Below are 14772 nucleotides of genomic sequence, written 5' to 3' on the forward strand. Positions count from 1 at the left end.
CGCAACAGACGGACAGCGGTCCATCACTCCTTCTCTTTAATGCACGCGTAGAAACGTCGCCGTCACGGCTGAAAGCAATTAGATGCGATGAACCAGAACTATTTGGTCGATTTAAGCCCCTAAAATAAACCAATTCAATTCAATTTTATTTATATAGCGCCAAATCACAACGTAAGTCGCCTCAAGGCGCTTCATAGATACAGAGAAAAACCCAACAATCATATGACCCCCTATGAGCAAGTGTCACTGTCACTAGGTACCCTGGGGATCATCCAGAAACTGTGACACATCTTTTTTGGTACTGTTCTTTTACACAGAGATTCTGGAAGGAATTTAGCAGCTTTGTTATTGTCTATATTTTAAGGGAGTTTTCTTTACGATGGGAAAATGTTTTATTCTGTTTCTTTAAGTTCCCCAAGAAGTATGAGAAATGTTTTTTTATGATAAATTTGTTAATACTTTTAGCTAAATTTTTTATCCATAAATGTAAGTTTACTAACAAAACACCATATTTCTGTCATTATTTTAAGGATGTGGAAATGTACATACAATCAATATCCGACTCCACCAACAAAAAGGCTCTCAAAACAATTTATGTATGTGAATTTTTGCGTGTATTCTTATAATTGTTACCTTTTTCTTTTACCCCTGGCTTTGTGTGTTCATGTTCTGTTGTTTTGTATACTTCATCTGTTCGTATGTTGTATACTCATTGTTTGTTAAATAAAGTTTATATATAAAAAAAAAAAAACCTGTCACTACTGTCACTGTCACTACCCGATCCGTAGTTATGGGTCAGAGTATCTGTTAAGATGTTAAGAATAACAAGTATATCTTAAAATGTTTGCAATAATGAAGCATTTCAGTACAATGTAGACAAAAACGAAAAATAAAAGAAAGTTACGGATCAGGACTCGCCGATCCTTACTGCGCATGTGTAAAGTCTGACCGTACAAATCGGGTCTGTCACTGTTGTCACTTTTTTTTTTTTTTTTAAATTAAACTTTATTTACAAACAACAGTTTAACATACAAGGCACCATCATTAATCCGATTATGTTACATCCTCGGTTGAGCATTATAGCAAAACAAACAAACAAACAAAACGAACAAAAAACCCCCCCAAAAACAACAATAATAAGCACAAAGTTAAAAGAGTTAGCACAAAAATAAAGAACAGTCATTGAAGGATTCGAACCAAAGGCAAAAACTAACGTGCAAAAAAAGGGCAGTCGTGATTATAAAATAGGGAGTTTTTTGTTGTTTTTTAACATAGGTTAAACTCTTTAAATAAAACAACAAGTTTATGGGCTTTCTTGTTATTCACAAGTTTCAGCGATTTAGCCCAGAGTCTAAAGTCATTCAGCCATCTGTTTATACATGGTTTAGCTTTAAAGTATCTGCATTTGTGAATAAAAAATTTTCCCATTAACAAAATCGTCCTAATCAACAGGTCAAAATCTGCATTCTCAGCAAGTATTCCAAATTTTATTACTGTCACCGTCAAATGTGGTAACTGAATTCTCCTGGACTGTAGCCAGCTCCACATGTCAGTCCAGAAGGAGTGCACTGATTCACAGTTGAAAAACAAGTGATCCAGACTTTCAATATCATTTTCACAAAATGTGCAGGCGTTCACATCTAAATTAAATTTCCGTCTTAAGAATTCATTGGTTGGATAAACCTCATTAATGATTTTAAAGTGAACCTCTTTTGCTTTAGGGGAAAGAGGAAGTGAAATATACTTTTTTCTTATCGCCTTAACCTCCATGGTCTCAAATTCTTTAAGGATATAATTTCTTTTAACCGGATTAGGGAAAATTTCGTTTATCAAAATATTCCTGATCACTTTGTTTGTAAACCTGCTGTCACCAAATTCAACTCCAGCTATGCAGAGCTGCCTCAGTCCAGGAGAAATTTTAGAGTGCACAATATCTTCTTTTATCATTGATCTCAAAGGGACTGGAATGGCTTTCACTAGGGATTTATATCTCTTAACAGTACATCTTACATCAAATTTCTCACAAAACGTCTCATGCTTTAATAAGACCCCATTATCATCCATATAATGAGCTACAGCCCAAATCCCTTTAGATCTCCATTCATCCACGTACACAGATTTCCTACACAAACGGATATACCTGTTGTTCCATATAGGGGTATTGTGAGGAGTAAAGTTATGTTTGTAGATTAATTTCCAGTAGAGAAGGACCTGCTGATGGAAAGCTGAGAGTTTAACAGGTAACGAACTGCAATCAAAGTCACAACGTAACAAAAAGTCTATTCCACCCATTTTGCCAAAAATCACACTGGGAATAATGTTCCAAAAGGAATTTTTGTTCCTAATGAAAGATCTTAACCATTTCAATTTTAGTACACCATTCATAACATCAAAGTCAATGGCATTAGCCCCACCCTCTTCATAATTCTTAATCATATCATTTTTCTTTATATAATGACATTTGTTCCTCCATATGAACCTAAAATTAAGATTATTTATAGATTTAATTAGTTTTGGAGATATGGGCAGAGAAAAGGCTGGATAGATTAGTCTGGATAGACTGTCCATTTTGGTTAGCAAAATTCTCCCAAACAGAGTTATGTCCCTTTGCAGCCACCTGTTTAAAATAGACTTACACTTTTCTATATTGGTACAGATATTCTTATTTTCAGTTGATGTCTTATCCTTGCAAATTACAATGCCCAGATACTTAACCTCTTTTTTAATCTGTATATTATCTATTGCTTGCAGGGTACACTCATGCAGAGCTAGAATTTCGCATTTATTAATATTCAGCTGTAGGCCAGAAGCTTTGGAGAAATGGTTGATCGCCTGTAAGGCTAAAGGAATCTGGTCTTCATTTTTTAGAAACAGGGTGGTATCATCTGCGAGCTGACTGATTATTATCTGTTCACCCATCACAGTTAACCCCTCAATGTGACTGTTTTTAATCAAAATAGACAACAGCTCAGCAACCATGATGAACAGAAGTGGTGAGCTGCTACATCCCTGCCTTATCCCTCTATTAACCTCAAACCTTGAACATGTACCATGTTCTAGCAAAACAGAGCTGTTAATGTCATTATATAGCATCTCTATAACATTGACAAATTCCTCTCCAAAACCAAAAGACTGCAGAGTTTTTAATATGAACGTATGTTCAACTGAGTCAAAAGCTTTGTAAAAATCCAAGAACAGGATGTATCCTCTCTCTTGGATTAATTCACTGTATTCAAGGAGATCCAAGACCAGCCTAATATTGTTATGAATTAGTCTTCCTTTCAAAAAACCTGATTGTGTTTCACTGATGATGTTTGAGATGCCTTTCTTTAGCCTCTCAGCTACAGCTCCAGACAGGATCTTATAGTCAGTGTTTAGTAAGGTGATGGGTCTTAAATTGTCTAAAATTATTTTATCCTTGCCCGATTTAGGAATCAGGGTTATCAACCCTTGTTTCATGCTCGGCATCAGTTCTCTTTTCTCTATCGATTCCTTTAATGCATCAAACAATAAAGTTCTTAGGTCCTTCCAGAAGAATTGATAAAAATTAGTAGTGAGTCCATCTGTCCCTGGGGACTTGTTTAATGCCATTTTCATGACCACCAAATCCAGTTCCTCAATTTTAAACTCTGAATCACACAGATCTTTGAAAGGCTTGTCAATACATGGGATGAGATTATGAATCTTATCAAAGAAACTATCAGAATCAGCTGCTGAATATTCTGAGGAGTACAATTTGGAATAAAAAGTGAAGACTTCCTTTTCAATCTTTCTGAAATCTTTACATTCAGTCCCATTTATCAACAAGCTTGAGATTAGATTTCTCTGCTGTCTACACTTTTCCAGCTTACTAAAATATGAAGAGTTCTTTTCACCTGCCTCAATCCACTTGGCTCTCGATCTTATAAAGGCACCATGGGCTTTCTCTAGGTAAAGATCGTCCAATTTAGATTGTAACTCCATCAATTTATTCTTCTCTTGCACGTTTAGTTTTTCTTTACTACAGCACTGAGTTATTTCACGAAGTAAATTACTTTCATATTCCCGTTTTTCCCTGTTCAGTTCTTTGCAGAATTTTATAGTGAATTCTCTGATTTTGAATTTAACAAATTCCCATTTCTGTATATTACCCACTACTGAGTCATCATTTTTTATATCTATAATTATATGTCTAATTTTATCACAAAACTTGTCCTTATTTAAAAGGCTGGCATTAAATTTCCAATATCCTCTGCTACTACGTTTCGTCCTTGTTGGTTCTAAGACAAGATCAATGAAACAGTGATCAGAAAGGGGTGCTTTGGAGATTTTAGATTGTGAAGTACACCTCAAAATGTCATCGCTCACTAACCAATAATCAAGTCTTGACCTGCTTTCTCCATTAGGTTTAAACCAAGAATAATTCTTAACTCCAGGATTCAAACTTCTCCAAATGTCTGTAAAATTATTATCACTAGAAAAGTTCTCAATAATGTTATTCTGTTGCCTCCTTCCTAAGCGAGGAGGCCATCTGTCCATCCATTCATCTGGTGTCATGTTCCAGTCTCCTCCTACTAGGATGTAATCTGTGGGGTACATAACTTTAAACTCTGAAATAACATTTGTTAGATTTTCCAATAGACTTTTATTTTGACCCTCATTATTATGTCCATAAAGATTTGTAACAATTAGAAATATACCTTCGCTCTTCAAGACTGCAGTTAACCAATGACCCTCACTATCAGCTTTATATGTTATAATCTCCCCTGGGAACTTATTAAAACAAATCGCCACACCTCCAGATCTGTTAGATCCATGACTGAAAAGAATCTTGTCTCCCCACTGATTAGCCCAAAAGGTAGCATCAGCATTCACAGAGTGAGTTTCTTGTAAAAACAGACAATGACATTTTTGCCCCTTGCAAAATAAAAAAAGTGCCTTTCTCTTAACAATTTCCTTCAAACCCCGAACGTTTGTCACTGTTGTCACTGTCACTACCCGATCCGTACCGGAAACCCGATCGGTACCCCGCATGCGCAAATCTTACGTCACTTCCTCTCTTTGCCAACATTGCGACATTCAATATATTTGAATGATACGGTTAGCGTCCAGTTAGCTCCTAGCATTTCTCAACAGCTCTGCCTCCTTTTCGACTGCCCGGGACATTTAAACAATGGATAATCCGTATACAAAGAAATTCATGCTTTTCTCCTCAACAGAGAGCGTCCCCCGATTGAGCAACAGTGCCGTAAAATAAGAAGAATGGCGCCTAATTACAGAGTTAATAATGCAGACTTTGTAATATCTCACGTGTAGATTCATCAGCCAGATGAAGTGTTTACTGACAATTGACAGTGATAGTGCACATCATCATCACTATTCCAACAATCCTCTCCTCACAGACAAGCATAAACACACTCGACTATCACTAAATCAGATTTAACACACGTTTGTAATGACGCTAATTCAGTTTACAATAGGGTTTATTCGCTCGGTCAGCAGGTGGCGGTATCCTCGTACACTGGGGAGTAAACTGCCATTAAACGAACAGAAGAAGAAAAAAAACCATCTGCACATGCGCGGTACGGATCGGGTAGACCCGATTTGTACGGTCAGACTTTACACATGCGCAGTAAGGATCGGAGAGTCCTGATCTGTAACTTTCTTTTTATTTTTCGTTTTTGTCTACATTGTACTGAAATGCTTCATTATTGTAAACATTTTAAGATATACTTGTTATTCTTAACATCTTAACAGATACTCTGACCCATAACTGGGGAGGCACCAAGATGGCGGCTTGAACAGTCGTGTTTTTTCAGGAGCTCCGAAAGACCGCAAAATTTACTAAGTAACTTTATTCTCTTTCCACTTGAACTATAATTATGGATGCCCAAAAGGTTATTAAGAATGCAAAGCTGCAATTTGTGCCGTCAAACCCCAATGTTAAGACGTCGTCGCATGCTAAAGTCAGTGACCATGGCTATGCTAGCACTGAAGCTGCCAACGTGGGCTTAAACAAGCGAGAACGGGGAACAGACTCGGCGTCGCCAACTCCTTCAAAACAATCGCCAGAGGAGAAAAGAACAAAATCTTCAGAGAAGGAAGATGATATCTCCAATAAAACTATTTTTGAAGCCATTATGGGACTTGACAAAAAATTTGAAGCACAACTGGAGGATATCAAGGAACAAAACAGACAAAGTGCAGCTATGGTTGCCAGCTTGGCTAAGGCTGTAGAGTTTAATGCTGCAGAGATAGTTGATTGCAAACTGAAAGTTGTTAAACTGGCAAATGCGAATGAACAGCTGCTTAAAGAAAATGAAGACTTGAAAAGAAGAGTGAGAGAACAGGAGCGCTACTGAATGAGGTGGTGCCTAAAACTGAAAGGGGTGAAGGAAGACAAAGATGAAAACATTAGAGTGAAGGTTTTGCAAACGCTTCAGAAGATTGCCCCTGACTTGAACTTAGAAGAGGCCGTTGATATTGTCCACCGCTTAGGGAAACGAGTTGATGGCAGAAACAGAAACATCATTATTCTATTCACACAGAGGCGAATTAAAGAAGAATTGTGGAGGCGCACCAAAGACTCTTCAACCTGCAAGCAAGAAGGCATCAGCTTCGCGGAGATGTTGCCGCAGGAGGACATACAAGATCGACAGCGCCTATGGCCTCTGGTGGAGGAAGCAAGACGTGCGGGTAAACGAGCCTACTTTCGTGGTCCACATGCCTTCATTGATGGACGCAAAGTTGAGGAAAGACAGGAGAACTAAAAATGACAAAAACTGAGATAGTAGAAACTTGTTCGCGGTCTGAGGAGCTCAGCATTTAGTACTTTTTTTTTTTCTTTTTCTCACGTGGTGAGTGATATTCTGTCTATAGTTCATGTTGAATGTTAACATTTGTTTTGGTTCTTTAAATGTTAGGGGTTTAAGAGAATCTGTTAAAAGAAAAGCCTTATTTTTGTACTGCAAAGGTAAAAACTCAAACTGTATTTTTCTACAAGAGACTCATTCATCTGATAGTGATGTATCTTTTTGGTCAAACCAATGGGGTAGCAAAATCCTGTTTAGCCATGGCTCAACGAGGTCGGGGGGTGTAGCAATTTTATTCAATAACTTTCCCGGGGATCTTGTAATACAACGGACTGACTTGAATGGTCATTGGTTGATTGCTGTAATGAGAGTTGAAAGTTTGTTTTTCATTTTAGTCAACGTTTATGGATATAACAATGAAAGTCAGAATAAAATTATGTTAGAAGATATAACTTCAAATATTTTTGAACTTAAAGATCGATACCCTACAGAATACATTTTAATGGGTGGTGATTGGAATATGACTCCTGATGAATGGACTGATAGATGGCCCTCAAGGACAGGTAGACCACAAAAAAATAACCTAATTATAGATTTTTTGATAAATAACAACTTGACAGATATTTGGAGAGGAAAGAAATCCAGAAATTAAGAGCTTTTCCTGGTTTAAACCAAATGGAGCTTGTAAATCTAGAATAGACTATTGGCTAGGAAGTGACATCATTCTTAGCTACACCGTAAAAGTTGTGATGTCAAATGCACCTCTATCTGATCATTGCTTTATTGAACTGTGCTTAGAATCGGAAATTAGACAATCAAATAAAAGAACTTATTGGAAGTTCAATGCCAAACTTTTACAAAATGAAGACTACTGCAACATAGTCAAAAAAATTATAAAAGATATTATGGCTGATCATCTACACTCAACAAAAATATAAACGCAACACCTTTGTTACTGCTCCCATTCCCCATGGGATGGACGTAGAGACCTAAAATTCATTCCAGATACACAATATAACCATCCCTCCCAAACAGTGGTCACAAATCAGTCCAAATGTGTGGTAGTAGAGCTGGGCGATATGAGATTTTTTCATATCACGATATGTTTTTTTCATTTCAGGCGATAACGATATCTATCACGATATAAGCCAAATAACTATATTTGTAAGATTTAAATGTGCCGTTGCTCACAAGTAAAATGTGAAATAATCAGCAGCTTGTTTTTAAATATTTATTTCCCATAATAAGTTCAACAGGGTAGATGTACTTAAGGAACATGAGACTTTTTCAGATAAATAAAGGCAAATATTGCAAACTACACAAAAGACAGCCGCTAAAGCGTTTAAGTTTCAAAATAGAACAAATGAAACAGACTAAATTGTCAATTCCACTTAGAAACAAAATATTAATTCTAAAAATAAATCTTAGTTTGTTTTACAGAAGAACAGACAAAACTGACTAACTTTTGTCAGTATCAAATAAACTGAGAACTAAAAGGAAATTCTCAATCTCTCCTTGTTGTATAGCTGAGCTTTTCAAACAGTTTTAACAGTTACTTTAGTCTGACAAAAGCCGAATGACGAATTAGCGCTTCCAGTCAGAGACTGAGGCTACGTCCACACGTACACGGGTATTTTTGAAAACTGAGATTTTCCGTTTTCGTTTTAAAAAATAATCCCGTCCACACATAAAGGCAGAAATGAAGGAAAACGCTGCTATGAACACGCCAAAGCAGCAGGTGGCGCTAGATTCCTAACCGTGCAGAAATGTTGGCCAATCAGAAGTCTAGAAGCCTCGGTGGGAAAAAGTAAACAAAGCTGGGGCATAGAAGCAGAACAGAGTTGTATGTGTGGAGGGACAGTAACTGTGTGTATATGTAAGCATTTAAACACTGCAGAGAGTAGAATTAACAGTATTGTAGAAATTCATTTCACCGAAACAATAACGTGGCGCACAGTGTGACGCATGCACCAGTTTATTGTATTTCCAGACTTGCTTTCGGCACAATTTACAGTGCACGCTACTCTGTTTTTTGTCAGACTTGAAATAGCTGAAATACCTTCAAACTACGGAACTTCTATGGCTCTTCCGTTCGACAATCTCTCCGGCATTGGAAACATCATCTGTTTTCTCTTCGGTCACGCTCGGTTGATTTTTCTAGTCGGCACACTCATTTCCTCCATTATGCGCTGGCTCCATTACCCGCTGGCTGCTTCCCAAACAAACACACGTGCGGCTTGGCACTTGTGCTGTACGTAACAAGTCACGTGACGTGACGCTGCGGCTGTGATTGGTTCGGCTCTGCGCTACTATCGAGTAAAAGTTATATCGCGATACATATCGTTATCGTTCTATCGCCCAGCTCTATGTGGTAGTGGGCACATCTGCTATATTGAGATAATCCATCCCACCTCACAGGTGTGCCACATCAGGATGCTGATCTGACATCATGAGTAGTGCACAGGTGTACCTCAGACTGCCCACAACAAAAGGCCACCCTGGAATGTGCAGTTTTGTCTCACAGCAAAATGCCACAGATGCCACAAGCAATGAGGGAGCGTGCAATTGGCATGCTGACAGCAGGAATGTCAACCAGATCTGTCGCCCGTGCATTGAATGTTCATTTCTCAACCATAAGCCGTCTCCACAGGCGTTTCAGAGAATATGGCAGCACATCCAACCGGCCTCACAACCGCAGACCTCGTGTAACCACACCAGCCCAGGACCTCCACATCCAGCAGGTTCACCTCCAAGATCGTCTGAGACCAGCCACCCAGACAGCTGCTGGAACAATTGGTTTGCACAACCAAACAATTTCTGCACAAACTGTCAGAAACCGTCTCAGGGACGCTCAACTGCATGCCCGTCGTCCTCATCGGGGTCTTGACCTGACTCCAGCTCGTCGCCGTAACAGACTTGTGTGGGCAAATGCTCACGTTCGATGGCGTCTGGCACGTTGGAGAGGTGTGCGCTTCACGGATGAATCATGGTTCACATTGTTCAGGGCAGATGGCAGCTGAGAATGTCCCAGTTCTTGCATGGCCAGCATACTCACCGGACATGTCACCCATTGAGCATGTTCGGGATGTGCTTGACCGGCGTATACGACAGCGTGTACCAGTTCCCACGAATATCCAACAACCTCGCACAGCCATTGAAGTGGAGTGGACCAACATTCCACAGGCCACAATTGACAATCTGATAGACTCCATGCGACGATGTGTTGCACTGCATGAGGCAAATGGTGGTCACACCAGATACTGACCGGTTCTGGGTCCCCAGACCCCCAATAGCGCAAAAAACTGTACATTCCAGGGTGGCCTTTTGTTGTGGGCAGTCTGAGGTACACCTGTGCACTACTCATGATGTCAGATCAGCATCCTGATGTGGCACACCTGTGAGGTGGGATGGATTATCTCAATATAGCAGATGTGCCCACTACCACACATTTGGACTGATTTGTGACCACTGTTTGGGAGGGATGGTTATATTGTGTATCTGGAATGAATTTTAGGTCTCTACGTCCATCCCATGGGGAATGGGAGCAGTAACAAAGGTGTTGCGTTTATATTTTTGTTGAGTGTAATTGTAGGATATATCAATAAATGGGAATTCATTAAATTCAAAATTAGAGAATTTAGTATTCAATTCAGTAAAAACACAAGTCAAAAGCAAAGAGAATATGAATGTAAATTATTCCAAGAAATTACTTATTGCTGTAGTAAAGATGATCTAAATACCCAAGAAAGGAGTAAACTTATGGAGTTTCAAACTAAATTAGATCAGCTCTACCTAAATAAAGCAGAAGGAGCTTTTGTGCGTTCACGGGCCAAGTGGATTGAGGAGGGGGAAAGAAATTCTTCATATTTTTTTAATTTAGAAAAGAGCAGACAGAAAAGAAATTCTATATCTTCTCTGTTAATTGATGGCATTGAATGTGACGACCCTAAAATTTTGGAGAATGAAACTTATACATTCTATTCCAATTTATACTCCTCACAGTTCTCCCAAGCAGATTGTGATGTCTTTTTTGATCAAATAGATAATCTGATCCCTAAAATTGATGAATCATTTAAGGAATTATGTGAATCTGACTTCAGAATTGAAGAGTTAGATGCATCTGTTAAGAAAATGGCACTTAATAAATCCCCTGGTCCAGATGGGTTTACAGTTAATTTCTTCCAATTTTTTTGGGAAGACTTACGGGAAATTTTATTCAAAGCTATACTGGCCAGTATTGAAAAGGGAGAATTGATGTCTAGCATGAAACAAGGATTAATTACATTAATTCCTAAACCAAACAAAGATAAACGACAATTGGATAACTTAAGGCCCATAACTTTATTAAATACAGATTATAAAATTTTCTCTAGCTCAGTTGCAACAAGGCTCAAACAAGGGGTTTCAAGTATAATTAGTGAGACACAATCAGGGTTTCTGAAAGACAGGAACATTCATAATAATATCAGATTGGTTTTAGACTTACTGGACTACAATGATCTAATTAGTGATGACAGTTTTATTCTTTTCTTGGACTTTTATAAAGCTTTCGATTCAGTAGAACATCCTTTTATTTTAGAAACACTAACTCGATTTGGATTTGGGGATAAATTTAGGAAGATAATAGATATACTGTATAATGATATAAATAGCTCTGTGTCATTGGGCTATGGCACTGGTAAAAGATTTGGCGTCAAAAGAGGAATTAGGCAAGGGTGTGGAAGCTCTCCGTTGTTGTTCATAATGGTTGTGGAGATGCTCGCAATTCTAATTAAAAACAGCAGTGTTGCCGGAATTGAGATTATGGATAATTCTTTAATAATTAGTCAACTTGCGGATGACACTACTCTTTTCTTAAAAAATGAACATCAGATTCCCCTGGTAAAACAAATAATCACTACATTCTCAAAAGCTTCAGGCTTAAAGTTAAATTTAAATAAATGTGAATTATTGGCATTAAAGGAGTGTAATTCACAATTACTGTACGATATAAAGGTGAAGAAGGAGGTAAAATATTTGGGCATCACAATTTCAAAATGTCTGTGAAGGTTCTCAGTCATCCAGGTCATCGTAGTCAAAGGAGCTTGCAAAGAAAAGCGTCTGGACTTCTTTAAGTTGCTTGAAGACGTTTCACCTCTCATCCGAGAAGCTTCTTCAGTTCTGAAGAACTGAAGAAGCTTCTTCAGTCACTGTCAATTGTCAGTAAACACTTAATCTGGCTGATGAATCTTCATGTGACATATTAAGTCAGTTTTATTAAGTCTGTAATCAAGTGCCATTCTTCTTATTTTACGGCACTGTTGCTCAATCGGGGGACGCTCTCTGTTGAGGAGAAAAGCATGAATTTCTTTGTATACGGGTTATCCATTGTTTAAATGTCCCGGGCAGTCGAAAAGGAGGCAGAGCTGTTGAGAAATGCTAGGAGCTAACTGGACGCTAACCGTATCATTCAAATATATTGAATGTCGCAATGTTGGCAAAGAGAGGAAGTGACGTAAGATTTGCGCATGCGGGGTACGGATCGGGTTTCCGGTACGGATCGGGTAGTGACAGTATGGTCCGACTTTGCACATGCGCAGTGAGGATCGGGAGTCCCGATCTGTCACTATCTTTTTATTTTTTTGTTTTTGTCTACATTATATTAAATGTTTCATTATCGGAAACATTTTAAGAGATACTTGTTATTCTTAACATCTTAACAGATACTCTGACCTGTAACTATCGTAAAATGCTTCGACCGGAAGTAGACACCTTTCGCGCATGCGGGGTACCGATCGGGTTTCCGGTACGGATCGGGTAGTGACAAGCACTTTGGCAACAGTGGGAAGGAAAAACTCCCTTTTAACAGGAAGAAAGCTCCGCCAGATCCAGGCTCAGGGAGGGGCGGCCATCTGCTGCGACCGGTTGGTTTGTGCTCACCTTTTTATGTGGGCCCACAGTAGTCAAGAAATCACCCGAGACGTCTGCCCGTCTGACCACTAAATCCGGTCTCAACCTCCGCCGACAACAAACACCTGAACCTCGTTCTACTGATCCTCAGTTGCCCGCATCCTCCACCAAATGCTGCGAGATCGATCAACTTTAGACCAGACAACAAACGACGGAGGCTCCGGAAAAGTGCAATCAAACGATGAGTTTTATTATCACAGGAGAACAACCAATCGTCAGCATACGGATTGTTTTGCTCTGACAAGAATACATTGGGTTCTGGTTTTATAGGACAAAATATCACACCTACGTCAATACAGTTCAAAAATACATGGTGACAGACGGGCAAAAGTTCAACCCGTGCAGACAAGGGTACATCACGTACACTTCTAATAACCATAAACCGACATATAACTTCCCTTTTCTACATTACTTGCCTTTTAGGGTAATAACTTCAGGTCTTAGCATCTCTGAGAGCTAATAATGGACCCTCGTCATTGATCACTAAGTAGAGTACTTTGCAGCCAGTCTCTTAGGCCTTCGCTCAGACCTGCTACTAGACTAATATGTGTATCGTAAGCGTGCATGCAATTAACCTGCTATGTTCTCATCTCCCCTCAGCATGTATCATCTGGACACTCTCACCAGTGAAGCTTAAAACCTTCTAGAATGGAACATCAACTCTAACCAAGCACATTTATGCATTGTGTATAGAATGAACTCAACCTGTAAAAATAGAAAGGTCAATGTGATGACAGACATATTCAATGCAATTTTATAAACCCTGCAGGAAATATTACTGATAAATGATACTGTGAAACATGTTATTAATACATTCTTCATAAGGCAAATTATATGATAGCAATAAAAGAATCTCTGAATCCCAACAGGTGAGAGAAGGAAGACAGGATAAAAGACATGCTGTGGAAGAGAGACAGAGGTTAATAACAGATATGATTCAATGCAGAGAGGTCTGTTAATACATAGTGAGCGAGAAAGGTGACTGGAAAGGAAAAACTCAATGCATCATGGGAATCCCCCGGCAGCCTATGTCTATTGCAGCATAACTAAGGGAGGATTCAGGGTCACCTGGTCCAGCCCTAACTATATGCTTTAGCAAAAAGGAAAGTTTTAAGCCTAATCTTGAAAGTAGAGATAGTGTCTGTCTCCTGAATCCAAACTGGAAGCTGGTTCCACAGAAGAGGGGCCTGAAAACTGAAGGCTCTGCCTCCCATTCTACTTTTAAATACTCTAGGAACAACAAGTAGGCCTTCAGAGCGAGAGCGAAGTGCTCTAATAGGGTGATATGGTACTACAAGGTCATTAAGATAAGATGGGGCCTGATTATTTAAGACCTTGTATGTGAGGAGCAGGATTTTGAATTCAATTCTGGACTTAACAGGAAGCCAATGAAGGGAAGCCAAAACAGGAGAAATCTGCTCTCTCTTTCTAGTCCCTGTCAGGACTCTTGCTGCAGCATTTTGGATTAGCTGAAGGCTTTTCAGTGAGTTTTTTGGACATCCTGATAATAATGAATTACAGTAGTCCAGCCTGGAAGTAATAAATGCATGAACTAGTTTTTCAGTGTCACTCTGAGACAGGATATTTCTAATTTTAGAGATGTTGCGCAAATGGAAGAACGCAGTCTTACATATTTGTTTAATATGTGCATTGAAGGACATGTCCTGGTCAAAAATGACTCCAAGGTTCCTCACAGCGTTACTGGAGGCCAAGGTAATACCATCCAGGGTAAGAATCTGGTTAGATACCATATTTCTAAGCTTTTCAGGGCCGAGTACAATAACCTCAGTTTTATCTGAATTAAGAAGCAGAAAGTTAGCGGTCAGAATTGATATTGTCCTTGCAACATTGGAATTTCATGAATGCACGAATGGCTTGGCGCACAAAAGAATAACGTCACAACAATGTGATTGGTCACTTGCAATGTTGAACCTGGAACAACATTTTCATGATGGTCTGGGAACAACACCAACACGAGGATATCAGATCATCCCTAGCAGGACAAGCACAGAGATGAGTCCACTGTCAGAGG

This window comes from Astatotilapia calliptera, chromosome 19 (genome assembly GCF_964374335.1).
Source record: "Astatotilapia calliptera chromosome 19, fAstCal68.1, whole genome shotgun sequence".
NCBI classification, from domain to species: Eukaryota; Metazoa; Chordata; class Actinopteri; order Cichliformes; family Cichlidae; genus Astatotilapia; species Astatotilapia calliptera.